Here is a 24,516-nt window from a genome sequence, read left to right on the forward strand (position 1 = left end):
GTCATCTGGGCTATTCAGATAAATGTCATGCAGTCATTATGATAACACATTTTTCTGGTTATTCAGCAGTTTTAGTTTTTTGTGGCCTCTCTGTGGGATTTGGGGGGAAGGGACTTGCTCTTCACTTCAAGCCATATGGGCTTCTTCATCTACAGAGATTAAATCTGAATCTTTGGGGGCACGTTCATCATTGTTCACAGGAGTTAAAATTGTCACTGTTTTATATCATATCAGAAAAGGCTCTGTGATATAAATATCAGACATTCTGCACCTGAAAGTTTCCAGATTAAGTTCACCCAAGTTAATCTTTCTGTGAAAGCTGACCCATTCCAAAGTAATGATAACCACATGTTCATCTTGTAATTAAAGATGTGCTGGCAACGATACCCTAAGGGTAGAAGTACAGAATGAATTCAAGTTAAATGTGTATGAACTTCCAAATCCTGGGAATAGGTTGCAAATTATGACAGTTTAAAATAAGAAATGTTGGGTAGCTTTTAAAAAAAAAATTCCTGACTTTAACCATCATTAACTCATACATGGGGCTTATTTTAAAGCTTTTCACATTACCCATGAAGACTTAAAAAAAATCCTTCTTTGTTAAAGAAATGAAAGCCGAGCCTCTTGCATAAATACATGACTCAGTGCACTATAGTTTTAGACAGACAATACGTGGCCCAGATTAACTATTAAACTAAGTACAGTACAGAGTTGTTGGACCCTAGCCAAATTGGGGTTTGTGAAATGGGGTAAGTATTTACAAGTTTTCCGGTGGAGACTTTGGCACTTAATCCAGAGATTCTGAGAGCAGACTGCATGCCTGTTGCTGTGCTCAAGGATCATTCCCTATTGAATGGATCAGAGGAGAAGAGGCGGTGGCTGAATCACCTTCTTCAACAAAAGATCCACATTGTCAGAGCTGACTATACTGATTGTCAGTTCAGCAGTGAATGCTCAACACACCAGTACTGCACATACACCCCTAAATGCTGGATAGGCACCCCCTTCATGTTCTTTTGTGTTCTCAATAGGGGGGAATCTATGAGTACAGATGCATTTAATACCATGCACTTCTTTCACTGGACTCCATGAGTACCTATTTATCCCGTCTGCACTGAGCTCCTTTTAAACTTTCTGGATCTGAATAGGATCTATAAAAAAAAAAAAAAAGGGAATGACAATAATCTTTCCAGTCATAAGAAAGTGCAAGTGACTTTGGTTAGTAAGCATAAGGCTGCAGAACACTGGGTACTGTCCAGCCAAACTTAAGCACTTTTAATGCAGCCTGATTATTTAAATAAGGGGGACTTATTCTTTATTTAAATCAGCAGGATTTAGAAGTGCTTAATGTTGTCTAGATCAGGGTTTCTTAACCTTGCCCCCACCAGATGTTGTTGGACTACAACTCCCATCATCCCCAGACATGGCCTTTGTGGCAGAGGGTGATGGGAGTTGTAGTCCAAAAACATCTGAGGGCCCAAGGTTAAGAAACCCTGGTCTAGATTGTGTCTAACAGAGCAGGATGTGGTAGAGAGAAATGAAGAAGTCTTTGGAGTGCTGCAGGGGTCAAGAAATGTTGGCTCAATTCTCCAGCCAGACAAAATGCTTGACTTGTCAGATGATTCTCAAGCTATGCTGATACATTACTCATCAGGACATTTCTCACTCACCAGAAATATTTTTTTTACTCATCACAGACTATTAGACTAGTGGATTTCCAGAGATATAGATATATTTTAGCATATTTCTATACCGCCCCAAACCTGCGTCTTTCTCTCTCTGTGTGTGTTTGTGTGTGTGTGTGTGTGTGTGTGAGAAAGAGAGAGAGAGAGAGAGAGAGAGAGAGAGAGAGAGAGAGAGAAATACTCGGGGTTTTAGTCCAAATATGGTTTCCCCAAGGATCCCTGGACCTTCAAATATAGCCCCACAATATAGTTATAGTAGTCCTTCATAAAGTAATCCCTTTGTTCATTAGCTGTTTAGAGATATCCAAACTAGATGTGTTATCCATTCAAAATCCAAAAAACCTAGTTTGAACATGCAAACTTTTCATCTGACATTTTAAAATAACTATTAGTTCAGATCTACATTTTGGATCACAATGGTCTACCTTGTCCAATAATTGCTATTTTCTAATTATGATTTAGATAACAAAGCAGAAGCCAATGTACTGTGAAATTACAAAGATTTTTTTGTTGTGGCATGCAACCTGAAAGTGTTGGACTGCCAATATCATAAATTTTTTTTTGAAAAAAGATGTATTGGAAAAATGACAGTGTGCCAAGGAATATTGGGGAAAATAAAACCATCATAAAGTACATCGATGCCCCATGCTTCAACAGGCAGTCAAATATACAGGTATGTAGCATTTGTAACCTAGATTAACAGCCAAACCTGAGCCCATCTTTATGTTTCTATTTATGCTAAGACACTTGGGCCTCACTCAGTGCTGGGAGAATTATTGCGATCCTTCCACAACACAGAGAAAGGGGAAATTTAGTAGAATCCTAGTCCCCAAAACAGGGCCAGCAGACCCATAGTTAGATCTTCTAGGACAGTGCAAGGCAGAGCGCAGATGGAATGGAAAGTGCAGGAGGAGCTTCATTCACACACCTGACGCAGAAGATAAAAGAGTGGCAGCTGCAGCCTGAAATATATAGCTAAAAATAGGAAGTCCCACAGTATGTGGAGTTGCCCCTTAAATCATTTTAACAGGCCTCTCTTTATAGAAAGAGAGATTTCTGTGATGGCCAGAAATGTATCAACAATGCTTATAGAAAGCATGGGGCAATGGTTACTGTTTTGTGTACATACTCTACTTGACACCAATTTGTTATGTCAGATGCCTTGTTTGGGAAACTAATGACCCAGCACACATCTCTGCCCATATCTCTGCTGTTTCCCTTGTCAGTAGGGTGTAGCTATAATTAAGCAGATGGGTTCAAAGAACCCGGGCCGCCCAGCTCCTGAGGGCCCATGAGCTCCACCCCTCCCTATTGTTTTCATTATCCCCTGCTAACTGGACAAAGAGGCACCTTTTACCGTGGTGATTCTCTTTATTTAGCACAGGGAGAGTAACTGGCCCTATCCACCCCCAGCTCAATACCTCCAGTGACTGTTGCTGGTGTCTATCTTGTGTGTTTTTTAGAATGTGAGCCCTTTGGGGACAGGGAGCTATCTTATTTATTTATTATTTAGATGTGTAAACCGACCTGAGCCATTTTTGGAAGGGCGGTATAGAAATCGAATTATTATTATTAATCATCATCATCATCATCATCATCATCATCATCATCATCATCATCATCTTCCTCACTCCGAGTGGCCACTGGGGAGAGGGGCAAGCATGGGCCCCCTCTCCCATAGCTACGCCCCTGCTTACCGGGACCTCCATAATGACACAGATGATGCGCTATGCTAGAAACTATTATTCTCCACTCACAAAGTAGTATGTAAAATTTGGGTTTGCATGTTTATTTTTACTATTTGGAGATAGTCATACATATTGCCAATTTAACATATAGCTGCTAGAGTTTTAACAACATTACAATGTAACAGAATTACAACGTTACATTGTGATCTAGTACACCCTTCAGTTCTGGTGTGCTTTCATAGCTTCAGGACACCAGCCCAAGTGCCTAACTCTTTAGTTTTCTTTACAACTTTTTTTTTTAACATCCAAACTAATCTAGTTATTGAATTAGTTCATTATATTGAATTACTTAAATACTGGCTATGTGTAAAAAGGTAGAAACTTAGAAACAGGCCATTACTGCTAATATAATTTTGACTTTGCTGGTGTGCTTTAAGGATATTGCTACTTATCTTTTCAGCTACTGGAATTATTTAGATGAAAGAATCATCAGCGGGCCAGCCCCCTTAGCACAGTAATAACAATTTATGTTTTAGCTGCTATAGATCAACAGCCTGCATAGATCATCCTCTTTACACTCAGTGAAGAGTTGGAAAAACTGGTCCCCAGTGTTATTACATTCCTAAGCAAAGTGCTGATGTTGGTAGGTATCCAGATATGTAGCTGTTATATGATATGGAAAAGCAGGTTGGAGCCTTCTAGGGATCCCTTTCATTTCAGCAGGGTTTGTGCAGAAGTAGACCCGTGTTTACTGTGTCCTTTCTGCCTGAAATCCATTTTTAAAAGTAAATTATTTTGCTTTCCATGGGAACAGTAAGGCACCAGCAAAAAAATAGGTGGATTTAATGGGAAATGTATTTAATATTACACAAAGAGTTTGATCTTTCTTTGAAAACCACAGAGTGGCTTTTGTGTGGTTCCCAGGTGGTTTATCCACACTGTTTTCAATGCCTGCTTAGCTTCAGAATGTTTTCTGTTGAATATGCTATAATGCAAAACAAACAAACAAACAAAAAAACACTTTTTGGCTGTCCCCCCCAGCCCCCATTCCAGTAACCCAGGCCTTTATAAATCCCAGGTGCTAGGGAGCCACGGCACAAAGAAATTTAATTGTGCTGCCTAGACTAGGCTATCCAATGGTAGAGTTATTTAATACAATCTTCATTTTGCCCTATTTCTGTTCTATTACTTGTAAAGCAGATAAAGAGAAGCCCATTTACCCTCCCCTCTAATGTCTACCTCCAAGTCCCATTATTTTTTCCAAGTGTCCATTGTCTGGCTTCTAGATCCAAAGGAAATATTTCAAGGCCTGCAGTAACCCACAGCATTATGGTCTTGGTGGTTGTTTTTTCATGTCCTACTCTAAACAGTTCCATATAAAAAGATACTGAGCTCGTTATCACAATCAGCCTTCCCTGGGTAGGGGAGCTGTAGTCCGGGTAGGGCTTGTTGTGAGAACCACCAGGATGTGTCCTGATCCTGGTGATCCTCAACTGGGTAGCCTGGGTTTTAAACTCAGGCTAAAAGTGAGGTAGGAGAGTGCACACACCCCTCCTACTTCACTCCCTGGTTGTGTGAATGCTTGGGTTGCCAGCAGCCTGAACATCCACCGAGATGGGTGGCAAGAGTGGCCGGCAGCAGGGAGGTCCCCAATACACTGTGCTCCTGGCTTCCTCCTCTGGCTCTACTGATCCCTACCGTGCGGCTCATGTCGCTTCATGATCAGCAGAGGGAAGAAAAGCCGCTGGTCCTCTGGAAGGAAGCAGGTAAGAGCCTGCTTCCCCACAACCCACCTCCCTCGCTATTTGCTCGTGTGCATGAACTCATTTTATATTTAATAAGTCCATGAAAGGTGTGGCACTATGCTAATCATTACATGATGTACTGGTGCATTACTTTTAGAACAAAGATCCAGATCTCTGCAGATGTCCCGTACTATGGTGTCATTCACAGGATCGGGATTAGGGATGGGCCCACACAAAGGAGACAGGCTGTTTTCTATGTGCAGGAATCTGACATCAGACTTGGCAAAGCCGTCTCAGTTCTGCATATTGAGGTTCTTGAGCAGACTGCACATAGTCTGGTCACTGCTATTTATTAGTGTGACATCCTGTGAAACAGTATCTACTGGAAAGTGAACCCTGTGCTTCACTGGAAATAGCCTATGTGTACTTTTCTTGTTCTTTTAATAGCATGTCTCCGTTTTCATTAGGAGTCATGAAGACTGGTGGCAAGATGTGCCAGCTATACCTTCCAGTAACTGTTGACTGCAGTTTCTCAGGCACAGATCACATTGAAGCTCTAGCAGTATATGAAGTTAGAATTTGTACAACTTCATCTCAACCCTCTGCCTCCTCCCTCCCTTCTTTCCTCCCTCCCTCCCATTTTTTATGGGTGCATACATGTGTCTGTGTGATTATATGAGTGCATGTTCACTGAAGTTTATAAATGTGTCTACACCAATTCTTCCTTATAAGTATATTTATTTTATAATGATTGCATTGTGGGAAGTGTACGCCATGGAAATGAACAGAAGTGGAAATCAAAAAATATGTGACTCGAGACGTAAATCATTGCAATTTCATTGTATTGATTCTTGGTTGAATAAAGAGTTTTAAAACATCATATCCTCCATTTGCCCATAAAACTCTGCACCAAATATAAACAAGATCAGGATCAGAGCTTGGAGGGGGTGGAGAGAACACTTTATTGGGCCCTAGGAGTATAGGGAGGCCCACTGCTAGCCCATTATTGTGAGAAAATAAATGTGGTTAAATTATGGTTATGCTTGAGGCTCTTGGGCTGATTTATTTCCCTGTATCTATATGGGGTGTCCAGATCTTGTGAGTTTTGCCACAGCCAATCATAGCAGTATTAGAAAAGAACAAGCAACATTCTGAACAATGAATTGTCGGGCCAGGCCTCTGGAACGCACACAGAGAGCTGTCATAGTCAGACATTGAGGTCATTCACACAAGTGAAAACTGTGTTCTGTCTGGGTTTGGGAGCTGTGTGTGCTCCCAATTTCTGGTTGTATGGAAGCAAGGTAGCTTCCACACAATCACTTCTACCCAGGTTTCCCCCTTACCTTGCTTCCACACACAACCAAAAATTGGCAGCACACACAGCTCCCCAAACCCATGTAGAAGACCACACATTTTGATTGTGTGAATGACCTCATTATGTTGTATGTGTTTCAGGGGTCTGCAAACTCATATGTTTTTGAGTGAATAACATCACTGCATTCATTTTAAAAGGGAACTCTGGTACAGGCCCCTTCAAATGCAGGATATAGATGGGAAGTGTACTGCTGTACCTGCATTCAGCATAGCATGTGAATAACTATAACTGTGTACACTGTACACTTGTTGTACAAGTGTTGAACATCACATGAGAATCCAACTAGAGATTATACAACTTGGACTTTTAGTTTGAGAACACATGCTTGGACGTTTAGCTTGCTTGATATGTGCCTCCCTATCTGATCTAGGGCCAGTTCAAACAATACCAGCCCAGCATATGTGAAAAAAGACAGCCATGCCTAGAGCACGCCCATCAGGACATTCTCCTCAGATGTCCGACGCCCTCTCCTGGTCACGTGTAGGAGCCATTAATCCTAGGAAAGGAAAGATTGTGCTGTTGAGTTGGTGTTGACTCCTGGCAACCACAGAGCCTTATGGTTTTCTTGGTAGAATACAGGAGTGGTTTACCATTGCCTTCTCCTGCGCAGTGTGAGATGATGCGTTTGCCATTGTCACCTTCCTATATTGTTGCTGCCCGATAAAGGTGACAACAAATATATATTTATTAGGCCCAGTCTGGGAAGCACATCAGCGGGGATTTGAACTAACGGCCCCTTGCTCCTAGACAAGCTGCTTCCCCGGCCATTAATCCAATGGCCACAAAATACATGCTAACTACTTTTTCCTTATGGACTGAAAATACCAGAGTTTCTTTGTTCCTGCTTGTATTTCCTATACACTACCCCTTTACCTGGAAGTACTTTAATAGTCCCTTTGATGAAGTGTTTAGTTATCCATATTAACTTTATCATGCATTATTTATTACGTGGTATAGATTTGCATTCCATCTAAGTGGACCCTTGAAATGAAATTTAAACTACAAACACATTTTAATGAATGTATTATTTTTCTTCCTATCCGATTAAATATAACTTCAAAAGTATTTTCAACGTATCTTTTCAATTAAAGTTCTCCCCAATTCAGGACTTCAACTTTTCTAGTTACATAGTAACCATTGTGCTATTTTTTAATCAACCGTTTATTAACTATAATCAAGTTGCTAGAATGGGGCTTTCTAGGTTCAAAATACTATAAGGTATAGGTTGCCTTACGAAAAAGAAAAATATGTATAGGGATAAAGGTAAGCAAGCAAGGTACTATCACAAAAGGGATTCATACCAGATAAATGTTATTATGGGAAAGTGGCAATTAGGATTCCCTTAATTATCTGTCATTTTGTATTTATCATCATAATGTTTGTTTTACAATGCTTTATTAAATCTGGCTTGATGACAAACAGTCTGCTGGCAGTGGATCCTGCTGTGCAACATATGGTGTTACACCTAATGAATATTAATGCTCTGAAGTCTGAAGGGTCTTCTGGGACCATCACTGCTGACTGGGAAACTTCAGCAGATACCATTATTATGCTGAAAGGTGCGCTCAGTTGCATCTCACCAGTCTAGTTCACAGGTGATTTCTCTCTCTCGCCAATTCTTACTATTCAGCTTAGGGTGCTTCTAGAAGGAGGGTCCATGAGCTCACTGTTGCATCCTAGTTTCCTAAACCACAAGTGTGGTAAGTCAGCAACCAGGTTCATGCACTATAATGGTGTCTGCAGCCCACATACTGTTATAGCTATGTGGGCCACAGGATCCACAGAGCAGAGAGAGATGGAGAAGCTGATCTATATGGACTCTGGAACAGATTTGTCCTCTGTGTATGACCTTAAAGTCCTATAGATTTTCCTCCTAAAGCTGTTTATTGAATCCATTCTTTTCTGGTATCAGGTTCTTGTGGTTTGTTTTATTGATTATTTGTAGTTTTGTACTTTTGTAAGCTACCTTGAATACCTTACTAATAGAAAGGTATAACAGTCATATTTTAAATAAACAAACAGGCTTTTCTGAAGCAAAATATTAGTACACTAGCCGACCCCACACAGAGCATCTGTGCGCTCTTTGGGGCCAGCAGTTACCTCTCCCCTCAGGCTTCTGCCCCAGTCTCTGCTTCTGGGCCCAGCCACCTCTCCTCCCCACTGCCACTTCTGCCCCCCCTTTCTTTCCCCCCTCCTGGGCCTTGCCTCCACGGCCGAGCCAGGCCCGCTACCTCTGGCCTCCATGGCTGGGCCGCCATGGCAACCATTCCTCCTGGGTGCACCTCAGCCAATCAGGTGCGTCCGCCGCCCAGCCAATCAGCTGGGCTCTGGGACGCACATTCCAAGGCACACCCAGGAGAATTAATATAATAGATAATGTACACCTTTCCTAGACCTTGGAATTTCTTGAGGACATGTTTCCAGTTTTCCAGTTTGTACTCCAGTTCTATCAATAATGCACAAAACTTTCCTAGGAAACAGATGTCTGTATACCACATTTAAAATATCATTGGGTCTGCATAGACTTGAGCAAACACTAGCTACTGCTCAGCTCATTTATTGGCTAAGGAAAAGAGCAAAGTTGGAAAGAATATCCCTATGTTCTATTGCAGATTCCAAGTGACTACTCAGAATCAGAGACTTAAATGCTAACAGAGACAGTAGGAATCACATAAGGGTCCAGATTAATCAGACCAGAGACTACAAAGGTGACTGTCCAAGCCTTAACATCATCTTCTTTCTTTCCATATATTGCAATACTCACCAGAGTTTTAATTCCTTTGCTATTATTTTAGCTGTTTATATTTCACACAACATATTTAAACTATTCCTTTTTAGAAAATCCACCCAGTACAATTTAACCCAGCATGGTTAATTCCAGTAATTTTAAATGAAGTTACAGAGTTTGCTGTTTTTCTGGGTTGGTGGGGTAGGCCATGCTGGTGGGGGTGAGAATTTCAGATAATTTACCATCTTGTTCCTTCAGTTTTACCACTCAGAACGCAATATGTATTCAGTTACTGAAACATCTAAAAGAAAGATTAACTGAAAGCAGAACTGTTATATATGTACTTCTTCATGAGTTGGTCTAAGTAGCCTTTCAATAAACTACAGTATCATTTATTTTGGGTACTGACTTTGGTGTATTGATTTTTTTTAAAAAAGCATTAAAAGCCTGCCATACAGAATTGTAGACTGTTAGGAGGTAACTCACAGCATTAAAGTTACCAGGGCTGGTTTTGACTTCCAGAATCTATGCCTAAAGGAGCACTGCATATGAGCAGTCCTATTGCAGCAGCAGAGGAAAGAGACGTTCTTCGCACCACCTCAATAATGGCTAACATTTACACAGAGCTCCCTGAGTGCTTGAAGGGCTTCACATATACTATCGTTGTCATAACAATCCTGTAAAATAATTCTTTATTACCTCCATTTTAGATCGGTGGGAAGCTAAAGCTGGGGGATGCCACCTTATTCACAGCAACCTTTTGAGACTCATGTGAGACAACTGAACTGTTTTCTCAGCTCCTGCTTCACACTCTTATCTGCTACATTACATTAGTTCTCAGCATCACCAAAGCTTTTTTCAGATGCTTCAACACACATACAATTAATAATGAATGTGTGTGGTGGTGGGTTGGGAGGTGGGGGCTACTTTCCATTCTATATCCAAAACCTAAAAACCTTAGCGAAAACTTTCTCTGAGATCTCAATATGCCTGACTATTATGGTACCTTCTTCCTGTTAGCAGTTTGCAGTCATATCTGGTTCCTCCTTTAAAATACAGCACCAAATACTGCTGAGTGCCTCAACCTTCCCACACAAATCATTTCATGCTCCTCTATTCACTGGCACCTACTGTATGTAGTCGACTTATCTGTCAGGCTAAAAGTCAGAAACTAATGGAAAATTCAGAAGCAAACGTTTTGCAATTAACAGACAAATGTTTTACAATTAAACCATATGCATGTTTATGCAAATAACAATAATAAACACTTCTTTGTGTGCACTGTATCCTGCAAACCCTCAAAAACCACTGCACAAGGTACAGTGGCTGCCATATGCAAGGCAATGCCGGTGATTCTGAACCACCTGCACTGCTGCAGTACCCATGGCTTTGCGGGAAAGGGCTTGTCCACTACTACTTAAAATTGTGCAACTGCACTTCTGTGGTGCAAGGTACATTGGAAATGATATATAGTGCCACGGAAGTGTGACTGCACAAATTTGAGCCCTGTTCCACAACACTACAGATGTTGCATTAGATGTGTGCAGTCTTGCACAACATGTCGGCCAGCTTCAATTTTGACTTCAAAATTGCAGTGCTTGATCAGACTTCTTAATTTGGTGCTAGTACAGATGATACCATATTTACCCAAATCGAAGACGACTCTGAATTTAATACAACCCCTTAAAAAGTAGAGGTCCAATACAGGTTATACCTGCATTTACTCAAAACATAAGAACATAAAAACAGTCCTACTGATCAGGCCAAAGGCCTATCTAGTCCAGCATCCTGATAAACACAGTGGCCCACAGATGCTACTGAGAATCCCACAGGCAACAGAGGCAAGAGGTGAGGGCATGTCCTGCTGATGTTCCCCAGCAACTGGTATCAAGAGGCATCATGCCTCCGAGGTGGCCTATAGCCAACAGATTAGTAACCGTTGATAAACCTCTCCTCCATGAATTTGTCTAAGCCCCCTTTAAAGCCATCCAAGCTAGTGGCCATCACCACATCCTGTGGCAGAGAATTCCATAGATTAATTAAGCACTGTGTAAAAAGTACTTTTTAAATTTCTCTCTGTTCAATATCTCTATTCCAAAATTTCTCTCTGTCCAATCTCTCTACTCCATGAATAATTTTATACACCTCTATCATGTCCCCCACTAGTCACCTCTTTTCTAGACTAAAAAGCCCCAAATGCTGTAGCCTTGCCTCATAAGGAAGGTGCTCCAGGAATTGGTCCTTAAATTTGAGGCGACCTCCTGATTTCTAATATTAAAAAACCTAGTCTTGGATTCAGGTAAATACAGTATAACCATCTTTGCAGCTCACCACCAATGCACCAGCCTTTTTCAATATCTTCCACAGTTTCAGTGGCAGAAATTAAAACTTAGTCCATAAACATCCTTACTAGGTCTGTGCAAATATTCAGCTCCACCTGAATCTGAATAATCCATACAGTCCCCCTTGCCAGCACACGGAGATTACTGTTCCCATCACTCAGTGTCATACAGTACTGTGCTCTTTCCAGGGCTGGCAGAGACCTTAAAGAGAAATGTTCCAGGTCCCTGGGACATCTGGGAAGGTGCACACAGAACACTGGGAAGTGAAGTCCTTTCTAGTGCTTTCCCCCATACAGCTCTATGCCAATGGGGATGTACAAGATTCTCCACTGGGCCTCAACCAAAGTTTAATTTGCTGGTGTGGACTGTTCCATTTCAAACATAGGTCCCAGTTGTGAATGTGCAGTGAGTTGTATTTTTAAAAAAATCATACCGAATGGCACAAATATCATGCCTGTTTAATAAGTGTTTTCCTAAGGGTTTGGCCTGTGCTGGTGCTTTGAATATATGCTAAATGCTCCCGCAGTCATCAGGGAATTAAATAAAGGCAATAGGCATGAATGTTCTTTATGAAGAACAGACCAGCAGACCTGACGGGGGAAATAAACCTTTAAAATATACTATACAGTAAGAAAAATGTTGTGAAACGTATTGTATGAAAAGAGTTATTGTACATTTCTTGCCAAAAAATAAATAACCAGTTATTGTACTTCTCCATCTCCGGCCTGGATATATAGCCTGATGATATATATCAGAATATTTCTTTTTTCCGGTCTTATGCTCATTGCACTGTCTCTCTTTTTCTTTTTCTAATCAAAAACATTTCTCAGATTTTCTATTTCCACCATATTTTTTATATGTTGCCCTGTCACATTTTGCATCATATTCCTCCTCTTCCTATTTGTATTTGCAATTATGACTTATATGTATGATGGACTAAGATACATTGTAATTTGTACATTGTAATACATTGTAATGTAATTGTAATAATACATTGTAAGAGTAAAGTCAAAATGGGAGAAACATTTTTGCCAGCTGGGAAGTGTGTCCCCTTTATGATCTTGGGGTGGAGGCAAGAATATTATTATTAGTTTATTTATTTATTATTAACAACAAAATAATAATATTGCTATACCACCACACACTGGCTCATGGTGGTTTACAAAAGTAAACCATAAAACCAGAATTAAAACCAAATTAAAACAGTTGTGAAAAGTTTAACACAATTTAACACCAATCTAATTAAAACAATTAAAAAGAATAGAGAAAAATATTATGGGGGCATCCCCATTAAGGAGGCAATCAAGCCAATGCTCCTTGTTCCATCTGCCATCAGGCAGCACCAGCCTATTTAACATGGCAATGAGGGCGTATTAGCTCCCTTTCCCAATTTAGAAACTGCAAGTGAAATCTTTAGTGATACAAACACAATCAAAACTGATTGGCTGCATGGTGCCATCACATTTGCTGCATGGCTGAGATAATTTAGGGGAAAAGTTAGCTTGGAGAAGAAATTGTGCCAGCAGCAGAGAAGTGAGATGCAAATAGTGGCAAAAAAGGGGTATGGTTGAAGAATTTGGGGAAAAAACATTTCCCACTGCCTCAAAGCCCCAGATCACCACAAAAATATTCACAGATAAAATTTCAGCGCAACCTTGGTTCATGACTCTACATTTGCTACATCTAATGGATGTTGCTGACATGACTTGTCCCCTTATCTAAGCAGGGTCTGCCCTGGTTGCATATGAATGGGAGACTTGATGTATGAGCACTGTAAGATATTCCCCTTAGGGGATGGTGCTGCTCCGGGAAGAGCAGAAGGTCCCAAGTTCTCTCCTTGGCATCTCCAAGATAGGGCTGAGAGAGATTCCTGCCTGCAACCTTGGAGAAGCCGCTGCCAGTCTGTGTAGACAATACTGAGCTAGATGGACAATGCTGAGCTAGGAATAGTGAAATGTTTAGATTCTTTGGTGTCTAGTAACCTTTCCTCATAATGAATCCCTATGAGGATTCATTATATGCCATTGTTTCTTCTGTTCATTTTGACTGTCATTGGATAGTGCCAACTGTCAACTGCCATGTGTCAACTGCACACACCCACACACTGGGGTACTCAGTTTATTTTAAAGATATTTTTGAAGTGTTCAAAAATATCTTAAAAATAAACTGAGTACCCCAGTTTGGTGTTTTCATTACACACCTTCATTTTTTCTGTTCATTTTGACCCCACTGCTTTGCAGGTGGTTGTGTGGAATTAGTGGCATACCATGTTCCAAGTACTCTGCAACCTACAAGCCACAGGGTATTCAGTTTATATTTTAGGAATTTTTGAGGTGTTTAGACTCTTTGGTGTGTAATGAAGCCTCATAGGGATTCACTATGAGGAAAGGTTATTAGACACCAAAGAGCCTAAACACTTGAAAAAAAATCCTAGAACATAAACTGAGTAGTACCCCACTTCCTTGCGGGTGGTAGTGGGGTGTAGTTGGCACATGCCAGTTGACAGTTGGCACTGTCAAAAAGGCAGTAAAAATGAATAGAAGAAATGAAAGTGTGTAATGAATCCTCATAGGGATCCATTGATGGAAAGTTATTATGCACCAAAGAATCCAAACACTTGAAAAATAGTGACCATACATTTTGCTCCATAACTCAACTTCCACAAGGCCTAGAGCTTAGTTTTTTTTAAAAAAATGAAAGCTGGGAATCGGGGAATTAATAGGAGGGATCTAAATCTTGAATCGATTTGAACAGAATCAGGCGCGATTCAATTTGTACCTCAATCTAGCCAATGGACCACAGGGTGATTTGTTTTGTCTCCAAATCACCCGAATAAGCTAGATCTGGGTACAAATCGATTTGTACCTGAATCAATTTGCACATCCCTATTGATAATGAAGACACTGAAGTGGTGGAAAGCTTCTGTCTTTTAGGATCGACCATCAACAGTAAAGGATCCAGCAGTCAAAAAATAGCTGCAGACTAGCACTTGGTAGGGTTGCAATGAAGGCCTTGGAAAAGATATTTAGTTGCTGTGTCGTGTCTATACCTACAAAGATCAGAATCATTCAGACAATGGTTTTCCCTGTGACACTATGGATGCGTAAGCTGGACTTTGAAGAAGCAAGATAGAAATAGCATCGAGCCTTTTTAACTTTGGTGCTGGAGAAGACTTTTGAGGATACCATGGACAGTCAAGAAAACAAACAAATGGATCATAGAACAAATCAATCCAGAATTTTCACTTGAAGCACAAATGACCAGGCTCAAACTATCATACTTGCGAAAACCCAGCTCCCTTGAGAAGTCCATAATGCTGGGGAAAGTTGAAGGGAAGAAGAGAAGAGGATGACCAGCAGCAAGGTGGATGCACTCGATTATGACAGCAATGAATGCACCACTGAGAAACCTAAAAGGCCATGTTGAAGACAGATCATCCTGGAGAGAATCTATCAATGTGGTCGCTACTAGTTGACACCAATTTGACAGCACTTAATCACTCAATCAATCAATCAATCACTCAATACAATCAATCAATACAAATCATTCCAATATGTGCAAAGGAGATTACAGTTGCGTGCTCCACTGACAATGTCCATGTTTGCATATTGAATTTCATGTTTGCATATGGCCTAATGCATAGAGTCCAACACTCCATTTTGTGGTTACATTAGAATACCCACCTCACCCACAGTCTGCATGGTAAATAATGCAGCTTGCCCAAAGCAAAAACTCAGCTACTATGCCAAGTCTTGCTACTTTGCACCCAGACCCACTGAAGAGACAAGTAAATTGCATTAATAGGGCCACAACTTTATTCCAATTAATCTGAACATAGAAGGAGGATTGGCTCTCCACCATCTACATTGTGGAATCTAGAGACTCACTGACCACAGCAAATCTACCTAAATGCAGTGGTGATGCACCTTGGCTCCAGTCAGCATCTGCCCTGTGGTTGATGCTGTCATCTTACACAACCTATTGTCAAAGCTCCTGCCTCAGGGATCACCACCCACAAGCTCTAAAGCCCTAAGGTTGGTGATTCCCCAACATGACATGGAATCCTAAAACCTTCTCTGAAACCCTCTAACAAATAGGCTGCCTGGTCACGCAAAGTACTGCACGCAGTTCTGGTCACCATATCTTAAGAAGGACATTGTAGAACTGGAAAAGGTACAGAAGATGGCAACCAAGATGATCAGGGTCCTGAAGCATCTTCCTTATGAGTCAAGGCTACAGCATTTGGGGCTTTTTAGTTTGGAAAAGAGGCGACTATGTGGAGACATCATAGAGGTGTATAAAATTATGCATGGAGTAGAGAGATTGGACAGAGGGAATTTTTTTTCTCCCTCTTTACACTAGAAACAGGGGTCATCCCATGAAACTGAAGGTCAGGAAATTTAGGTCCAGCAAAAGCAAGTACTTTTTACACAGTGCAAAATTAATCTATGGAATTCTCTGCCACGGGATGTGGGTGATGGCCACTAGCTTGAATGGCTTTAAAAGGGGTTTAGACAAATTCATGGAGGACAGGTCTATCGATGGCTACTAGTCTGGTGGCTATAGGCCACTTCCAGTCTCAGAGGCATGATGCCTCTGAATACCAGTTGCAGGAGAGAAACCACAAGAGAGAGGGCATGCCCTCACCTCTTGCTTGTGGGCTTTCCAGAAGCATCTGGTGGGCCACTGTATGAAACAGGATGCTGGACCTGATAGACCTTCAGCTTGATCCAGCAGGGCTGTTCTTATGTAAAGGATAGTCGACTAGCAACTCCTGTAGCACTTGAACGTTAGTGGGCTAGGCCCCTTTTCCAGTAGGGTCAGAACCCAGCCCTCCTGCTCCCTTTTTCCTGGACCAAGCTCCCTATTCCCAATCCTGAAGCCACACATCCTGGGGCAGCTGGTGCTGGGATGCTTTCTCTCACAAATCTGCAATCATGGCTGAATCGACAAGGGGAGCCCCCAAAAGTTGAACTCCAACCAGCCTCCTTGCCAGCTCCTTGGCAACAGGCGGGTTTTGCTTAGCTTTTTATAAAACTTTTTATTTAAAAAGTGGGCAGTGAGAACCCACAATGTACTGAAATCATCATCATAATCATCATCATAAGAGGAAAGCTGCTGCTGGTGGTGGTGGGGCTAGAAGGCTGACACCTTGTGGCTTTCTTGAGAGGCATGATCAAAGATACCAAAGTAAGATAGACTAAATCTCCACAGTCCCCAAGCAAACCCACACAAACTGTAAATAAGCAAAACAGGAGGAGGGGGAGCAAGAACAGCAAGGAAAGAAAGACTGTTTAGCAAAGGAGACAATTCACACTAGAAGCCCCATGTAACACTCAATCCAGCAAAGGGGGAAAGCTGTGCTCTCTACCTCAAGACCAGCATTCCTGCTCATCACAAAGCAGCCCAGAAGACTGCAAATATAGGTGGGGGAGATGGGTTGCCCTGTCATCAGGAGGGGGGAATCACTATTGCCAGACTCCGCAGGCTGCCCCCCCAAAAGGGGAGTGGAAATTACTGAATTTACCCCCTTTGCCTGTGATCAAAGAAAGCGAGACATTTATCCATACCAGGAGGTTCCCGGGAATTGAATGGCCTCACCATCGAATCCGGGAACTGCTTCCACTGCAACTGAATGGGCATGCCGAAGCTCTGGGCCGAGAAAGTCTGGAGAAGCGCTGATACATCCGTTTTGATCACTTATCAAACATGGAATGAGAGGGAATGGAGGAAGGGCCAGACGCTATAATGCTGGGCCCACCTCCAAACCCCCTTCAGCCGATCAGAACGCCCCAATTGCCTTGTGCGCCATTCAAGAGATGCTGGGGCAAGGAAGCTATGTCCCACATGTGCCAGGGCAGGTGGCAGCAATCCTTTTAGAAACATATTTTTTCGTTACTTCTGCCAGCTCAAGAAGCTAACAGTTTGTGCAGACAGAATGTCATTCAAATGTATCTTATGTGAAATAGTTTATTTCTCCTTGGAGCAACATTCCTGGAAGCCTGCCTTTGTTATGACATGTTTGTCATCACACAATTGTTTAAATTAAGAATAAGAAGTTAAACGTAATTGTCCTGATTAGACACACTGTCATGTGTTAAAGATTACAGAGCAATTGAGATGATTCAATCTGTACTTCTCTCACAAAGGAACTTCTATAATCTATCTTTCCATAACAGGTGTTTAAAACTTTTGAATCTGTCATTTGTTCCAAAGGTATCATGTAGGCTGCTTGCCAAGAATCCTCAAATACGCCTTGGACTTCTAAAGAAGATAAGCAAAGGTTGTGTGTTTGTGTAGGTATTTCCTCAAACACTGCAAATAGTCTTCATTATCATACTACCAACAATCATCTGATTTAGATGACATATTTATTATTGCGGTTGACAACATGAAGCTAAATTCAGTCAAGATGGAAGTGATCTGGCTAGGAAATACTGATACTCTTGTGTGGCGGAGTTTTGGATGGGGTTTTCCTTGCCCAGGTGACTGCTGTGATCTGGAAATATTCAATTTAGCCACAGTCATCCATGTGTTGGGTTACATCCAAACTACATAGTGAAATGCCCTCTGGGTAGGGCTGCCTTTGAAAATGGATTGGAAGCTTTAAGAACACCATTGCTACGTTACTAGCAGATGTAGACCAATAGAAGCATGTTACATCTGTCCTGCTCAAACTCTGGTTGCCAATTTGCTTCCAGGTGATTGTTTCAAAGTGATTGTTTTAACATTTAAAGCTCTTTAAGTTGCTGAAGGGCATCCTCTCATACTGAGTGGGAGATGGCAATGGTAAACCCCTCCTGTATTCTACCAAAGACAACCACAGGGCTCTGTGGTCACCAGGAGTTGACACTGACTCAGCAGCACACTTTACTTTATGATGTGTGACTAAACTACCTTAAGCACTGCCTTTTCCCTTATCAACCTGCTTACTTATCGAAATCTGCCACTGAGGCCCTACTCTCCAGCCCACCATTAGCAGAGTTCCATTTGGCAACTATCAGGGACAAGGACATCTCAGGAGGCACTCCACAGCTATGGAACACACTTCCTAGGGATTTCTGAATGGCCCCTTCATTTGATGTTTTTTTAAAAGAACCTTTAATATGTTTTTATTTTCAAAGCCTCCTCTTTCTAAAATATGTTTAGGTTGTTTATTTTAGTAGCAGTTGGCTTTGTTCTTGCTACCTGCACTATTTTTACTTGTTTTTTATGACATTGTTTTAATGTAAATTTATTTACATTTATATTATTCGGTTTTTTAATTAAGATGACCTGAGCTTTAAAGAAAAGCAAAATATAAATTCATTAAATTTAAATAAATAAATAAATAAATAAATATTTTAATCCCACTTTCCCCAAAATTTAAGGTACATTACACAATCATACAATGGGTGGCTTCCCATGACCTGACAAAAGTTGCTAAGTAGTCCGGGAGAGGACTCTCGTGCAGCATGTCATTTGAACCTGCTCAAGTCCACTTGGCAACTGGCTAATCTGACTTGTTACTGAGCTCCTCAAGCCAGCTTCAAGTCTGGGTCGTGAACCCTGGGTTGAAGTTGGTAGCAAGTCAGGTCAGTAAAATGTCAGGTTCAACATTGCCTAACTAAGCACAGAAAACAAGTACAAAAATGTCACAGGTAGGTCAATGTCAGCTAGCTTGTAGGATGCAGGAATGTGGTCCGGGACTGAAAGGATGAGGTAGAAAACCAAAATTCAAGCCAAGAAGTCAGTCAGAACATAAAGTGGTAGCTGAAGTTCAGGAACACACCAAAGGTCATGAAAACGTGGAAGCCCACCTGGGTTTGCCAACAGCTCAGTGAAAATAGGAATTTCCTTCTCCCCTCAGTTGCTACAGAGTGGTTGACATCCTGACTAGTAAAGCAAGATGTCAGCCACTGTTCCAGGATGTTCCATATTAATGAAAGCAGCACCGGTGCTTCTGAAAAGTTCAAGTAACTCAGCACCACTGCTGGTTCAATGGCAGGGCAAATTTCAACCACCACTCTTTACCCCCCAAGTGCTCTGCACCTCTCAGAAATATGTCCCTGGGGGTCTCACAGCTACCAGGGACATGTTTTTGGATGACACAGAGAGCTTCCAAAGGAAGGAGAGCTGGTCTTGTGGTGGTAGGAAGCATGAATCATCTCCTTTGCTAAGAAGGGTCCACCCTGGTTTGCATTTGATGGGAGACTACATGTGTGAGCCCTGTAAGATATTCCCCTTAGGGGATGGGGCCACTCTGGGAAGAACATCTGTATGGTCCAGCATACAGAAGGTTTCAACTTCCCTCCCTCCCTGACATCTCCAAGACAGTGTTGAGAGAGACTCCTGCCTTCAAACTTGGAGAAACCACTGCCAGTCTGTATAGACAGTACTGAGCTAGATGGACCAATGATCTGACTCAATAACATAGGCAGCTTCCTGTGTTCCTATGTTCCCCACACAGACCAAGACTGGTGCTATATTAGTGTGCAACTCTTCAGGAGTGGTGCTACATCAGTGCATCTTGTGCTGCACTTGTGCTTCATTAGTCATGATCAGAGAAAGGGCTCCAAAGGGGCGAGAGGAGGATGTCTTGAAACACTTACCTTCACCGCAGATGATCTGCTCTCCCTTGTGATCCCTGGGTGGATTGCTTGCTCAGATGATGGCTGGCTCCTACCAGCAGCACGGGCTTTCTAGGTCTGGGAGACACCTGGGACATCCATAATGTACTGTGTGAGTGCACAGTGCATCATGGGAGAGCCTCCTGATGCAGGTCGGGAGGCTACTTGTGTGTAGGTGCTACACAGAGCCATGTGGCACCAACACACGATCCATTAGCCCAGGTTTTGGGCGTGCTTGTGCCCTAAATCTTGGCTAACAGCAGGGGCACCTAATCAGGTGTGCCACTGTGCTGCCGCCAGGAGCCATGCGGCTCCAAGCAGTTCACACACACTGGCAAAACTAGGCTAGGCTTTCCTAGCCCAGTTTTCCCGGAATTGTGAATAGCCCCAGGATGTCAATCAGTGAAGCTATTCTCATGAGCAGTGAAAACTGGGAAACCCAGCCTGGTTATTGCTGCACGTGAGAACCACGCGGAGCCATCCGCCTCCAGGCAGCAGCAAGGTGGCGAGCCCTCCTAAGTAGCCCACTGCTTAACCCAGGTTTGGAGTGCAAGTGTGCTCAAAAACTGGGCTAAGTGATCGTGTGTCTGCCGCGGCTGCTTGCAGCCACCATGGACACACTCAGGTGGGGAGGGGGCTCTCAGTAATGTACCGCATATGCGCATAGTGCATTATTGGGGCTCTGGGGGTGTGGTGCCACGTGGTGGTGCTTCTCTGTGCCCGACCCCAAGAGTGCCTAAGTGAGGTGTGGGAGCACAACAGGGAAGCCGTTGCTCATCTGGGCAAGTGATCTGCCCGCCCAAGGAAGGGTAAGCAATCGTCTGCGGGGAGAGTGGATCAAACCCACTCTTCCCGCAGACCTCTTTTCGGCACTTCACATTGCTCGTGTGAATCACCTCAGTATCTGGTTTCACCTAACAAACCACATCACCATTTGCTAGCACCATCCTCACCTTACGTCTAGTTTTCCATGTGGGGGGATTCTTTGGGTATGGGTGCAGCAGAAGGAGCACTGAGCCATAAATCTGCAATCAGAAATAGTATCACCTGCCTTTGTGAAAATTAGGCTTCGGCAATACTTCAGAAATATGTTGGAAATTGAACTGGGTGAACAGGTCTTAAGTCATTCCCACTTATATCTCCTTGTTTGTGTATTTATGCTGGGATTTGAGCTCATCGTGCAAATATATGACACTATAAAAGCAGAAAAGTTTGATGGAATTATTTATTATATTATTATTATTAATTCATGATTGTGATCGTTCAGAAAAACAAAGCTAAACCCTATAATTGAGTTAATGGAAGGTGGAAGATTCCCCAATGTTCTTCTTCCAGTACCAGTTATTGTGAAAGCATGACATTTCTGTAGATTAAAAAACAAAAGGTTGTCAAATGTTGAACTGATTTTTCTTCTCTGTATAATCTCCTGGAAATTAATCAATTTGGAAGCACTTGTAATAATTCTAATTGTTTTCTCAGCCTAATGCAGACAAACCAAAATAATGTAGTTTTGTGTTTCATCTTCCTCAGAGAAGTAAGAAAGCTTCAGACTATTGTCGTTCACATTTTGCCTTTCAAACCAGATCTCACAAGGCTTCTGCTCGTAACAAGTGGGAGAGGGGTACATGGGGAGGATATGTGATGTGGAACCCTGAAACTCCAGGGTTCTCTTTTCAAAGACTTCAATGCAGCTCTACCTGTTGAATGGCCAGCCTGCAGACAGTGAGGCTCTCATTAACAGGAGGGCAAGATTGGGGAGAGAAGAGCAACCAAAGCATCTTGTTTGGCATCCCCCTGGCTTGACAGAATGAGCTGCTACTGTCATAGAGAAACAATCTCTGCATTTAGTTCATCCAATGATGCTCTTTGCAGATAAATGCCGGGCTCTTTGACTAAGCGGGTGCGGCCCGTGCATGTAGAGGGGTAATTCAGATGAATGCCCCATCAGATGACTAAAGGATGTCAGGGTGGGTGCACTCTCCGTGCAACCCTGACCTGATTGCATGTGGCAGCCAGAGAGATTTATTTCTGTTGTGCATAGGTGAGGCTGTGTACAGCTTTTTACCCAGAGTCACCATGCTGGATTTAGTTGAGCCAGCATCCCCGTGAAGCATAAGCAACACTATTTTCAAAAGAGCACAATGGTCCAGCTACTCACAAAGATGTGGTATTTGTCTGGCACAATTCTTCAGAACATCCAGGAGGTGTTTTTGAGAAATGAGAACTGTCCTAGGAAATCAAGTAGCTTTTATGAGTAATCCTACAGCATGTTTAGAAATATGTAATAAGAAAACTAGCACCGATGCTAACTCTCCATTATTCTGTCCAGCCCAAAGCCACAGACTCAAATAATAATGAGTATAAAATGGCAGTGAAGTGATATACCCCATCTGGTTATATGCCAGCACTTCCCCATTGTTACCCACATTGTTATCTTTAGAGAAGTACCTCTCCTGTACTGCCAGGTACAAGATGATGGAAAATATATGTAGATGCTGTGCTGGATACTATCCTGAAGGACTGTTTAAGTTTGGAAAATCTAAGCAACAAATTATAAAAGACATGAAATGGCTGTTGTGTAACTATGAGCTTTTTGAAGTATTCTGAAAAGTTTTAGAAGACATATATGGTATCATAATTTCAAACCAAAAATAAAAGAAGAAATTGGTCTGGGTGAGCACACAATAACAAAGGGGTTGGAGGTAAATATATGATAATATTTTGAAATATAACATTATTTTCTGTAGGAATCAGAAAATTGCAGTCTGAAATACATCAGAAAAATAATAATAACCAGTTTTTATATTTAGAGTTCGTAAGCATACATAAAAAAAACCCCAACAAAGGAATAATTCTATTTCCACTGGCATTTTCCTCAATATATTGTTTGAAGAATTGTATTCATTATTTTTAAAGTCTGTAACCTCAGGACATTCTTCTATATGTTTGAATACTTCAAACATATAACTGAACAACAACACCACTTTAATACGGGGTGGTTTTCAGATCAGTATTTTTGCCTTGGCAAACAGTAAAACCAGATTTTAAAGAAATGATACACTTGTTAGGCTGCTGTAGATGACAAGCTTAGAGCACATGAAAAAACATATTACTGTACACCAACAAAAAAATAGGGACACACTTGTCCTCAACCTATCCTCAACCAAGGATCACCGCTTGAGTGCTGACCCTTACACAATACTGAAGGCTCTTTTCCATCTGCTGTACATTGTATTCATTAACTCTGCAATTGTCTGTCTTGTCCTGGTTTCTCAAGCAGAATGTCATAGTAAACCTACCATAACAATTTCCTTTAAAAACAACAACAATGACCAAAAAACAACAACCCCTAAGCATGCTTATTCTCAAAATGGAAATGCTTGTGTGTAGGTGCTGCACACAATGCTCATTACTGTTTTCATCCCTTCTCACTAAGGGTTTCCCTTTTGCCTACAAGTTAAGTTTGGGAAGGGGGGGAAATCAATTTATTTATTTTACATATTTCTATACCACCCCAAACATGTATCTCTGGGCAGTCAATGACAGTAGAGGTCTCCCCTATAGGGCCCTTTTGCACATAGCACGAAACTGCAGGTTGACAAACCTGAGGTTAATTATTGAACCCAGGAATCATCTCACAGATGATCTTCCAACCTGGGTCAGGAAACCTCTGGTTTCAGGGGAGAGGAGTCCCATCCTCTTCCTGGTCTGCCAAGGCAGCATTCCAGCAAGCTCCGTAATCATCAGACTGCAGGCAAGGCATCAGCAAGTCAGCAGGACAGCAGCCATTGGCGATGATCTTCAAAGGGGCATGCCCAGCGCAATTGTGCCTTTTCAGCATGGATTGTGTCTTCCCTGCCCTCAGCAGGAAAAGGGAATTTAAAGCCTTTTAAATCCCTTCTCCTCATGCCACTTGCACTGCCTCCTTCTCAAGAGCCACACAGCCTACACAACCACAATTACTGGCAATGGGGGGATGGGAAGAGAGGCACTATTATTTCCCCGTTACTCCAGGAAGGGCTCATGATGATCAGGCAAAGGATCCTGGGGACTGGTCCATTGTGACAAAGGATGCTCTTGTAATGGCAGACTTAATCAAAGCAATCCAGGAACCTGCAACACGCTCCTGCCCCAGTCTCAGCTTGCCCGCCATGGATTAGTGCTCTCATGAGAGGGTCAGTCTACTGGGGAGGACCAGAGGATCCAAGAACTTGGAGTCCCTGTTGGACTGCACCTTCATGAGTTAGGCCATCCAGTTCTAGGAGGTCTCACTGATGTGAGTCCCCTGGTATATCGGTTTAAAAATAGAACTCATACTCCTCAGCTTCCCCTCTACACTCAACC

This window comes from Hemicordylus capensis, chromosome 3 (genome assembly GCF_027244095.1).
Source record: "Hemicordylus capensis ecotype Gifberg chromosome 3, rHemCap1.1.pri, whole genome shotgun sequence".
NCBI lineage: Eukaryota > Metazoa > Chordata > Lepidosauria > Squamata > Cordylidae > Hemicordylus > Hemicordylus capensis.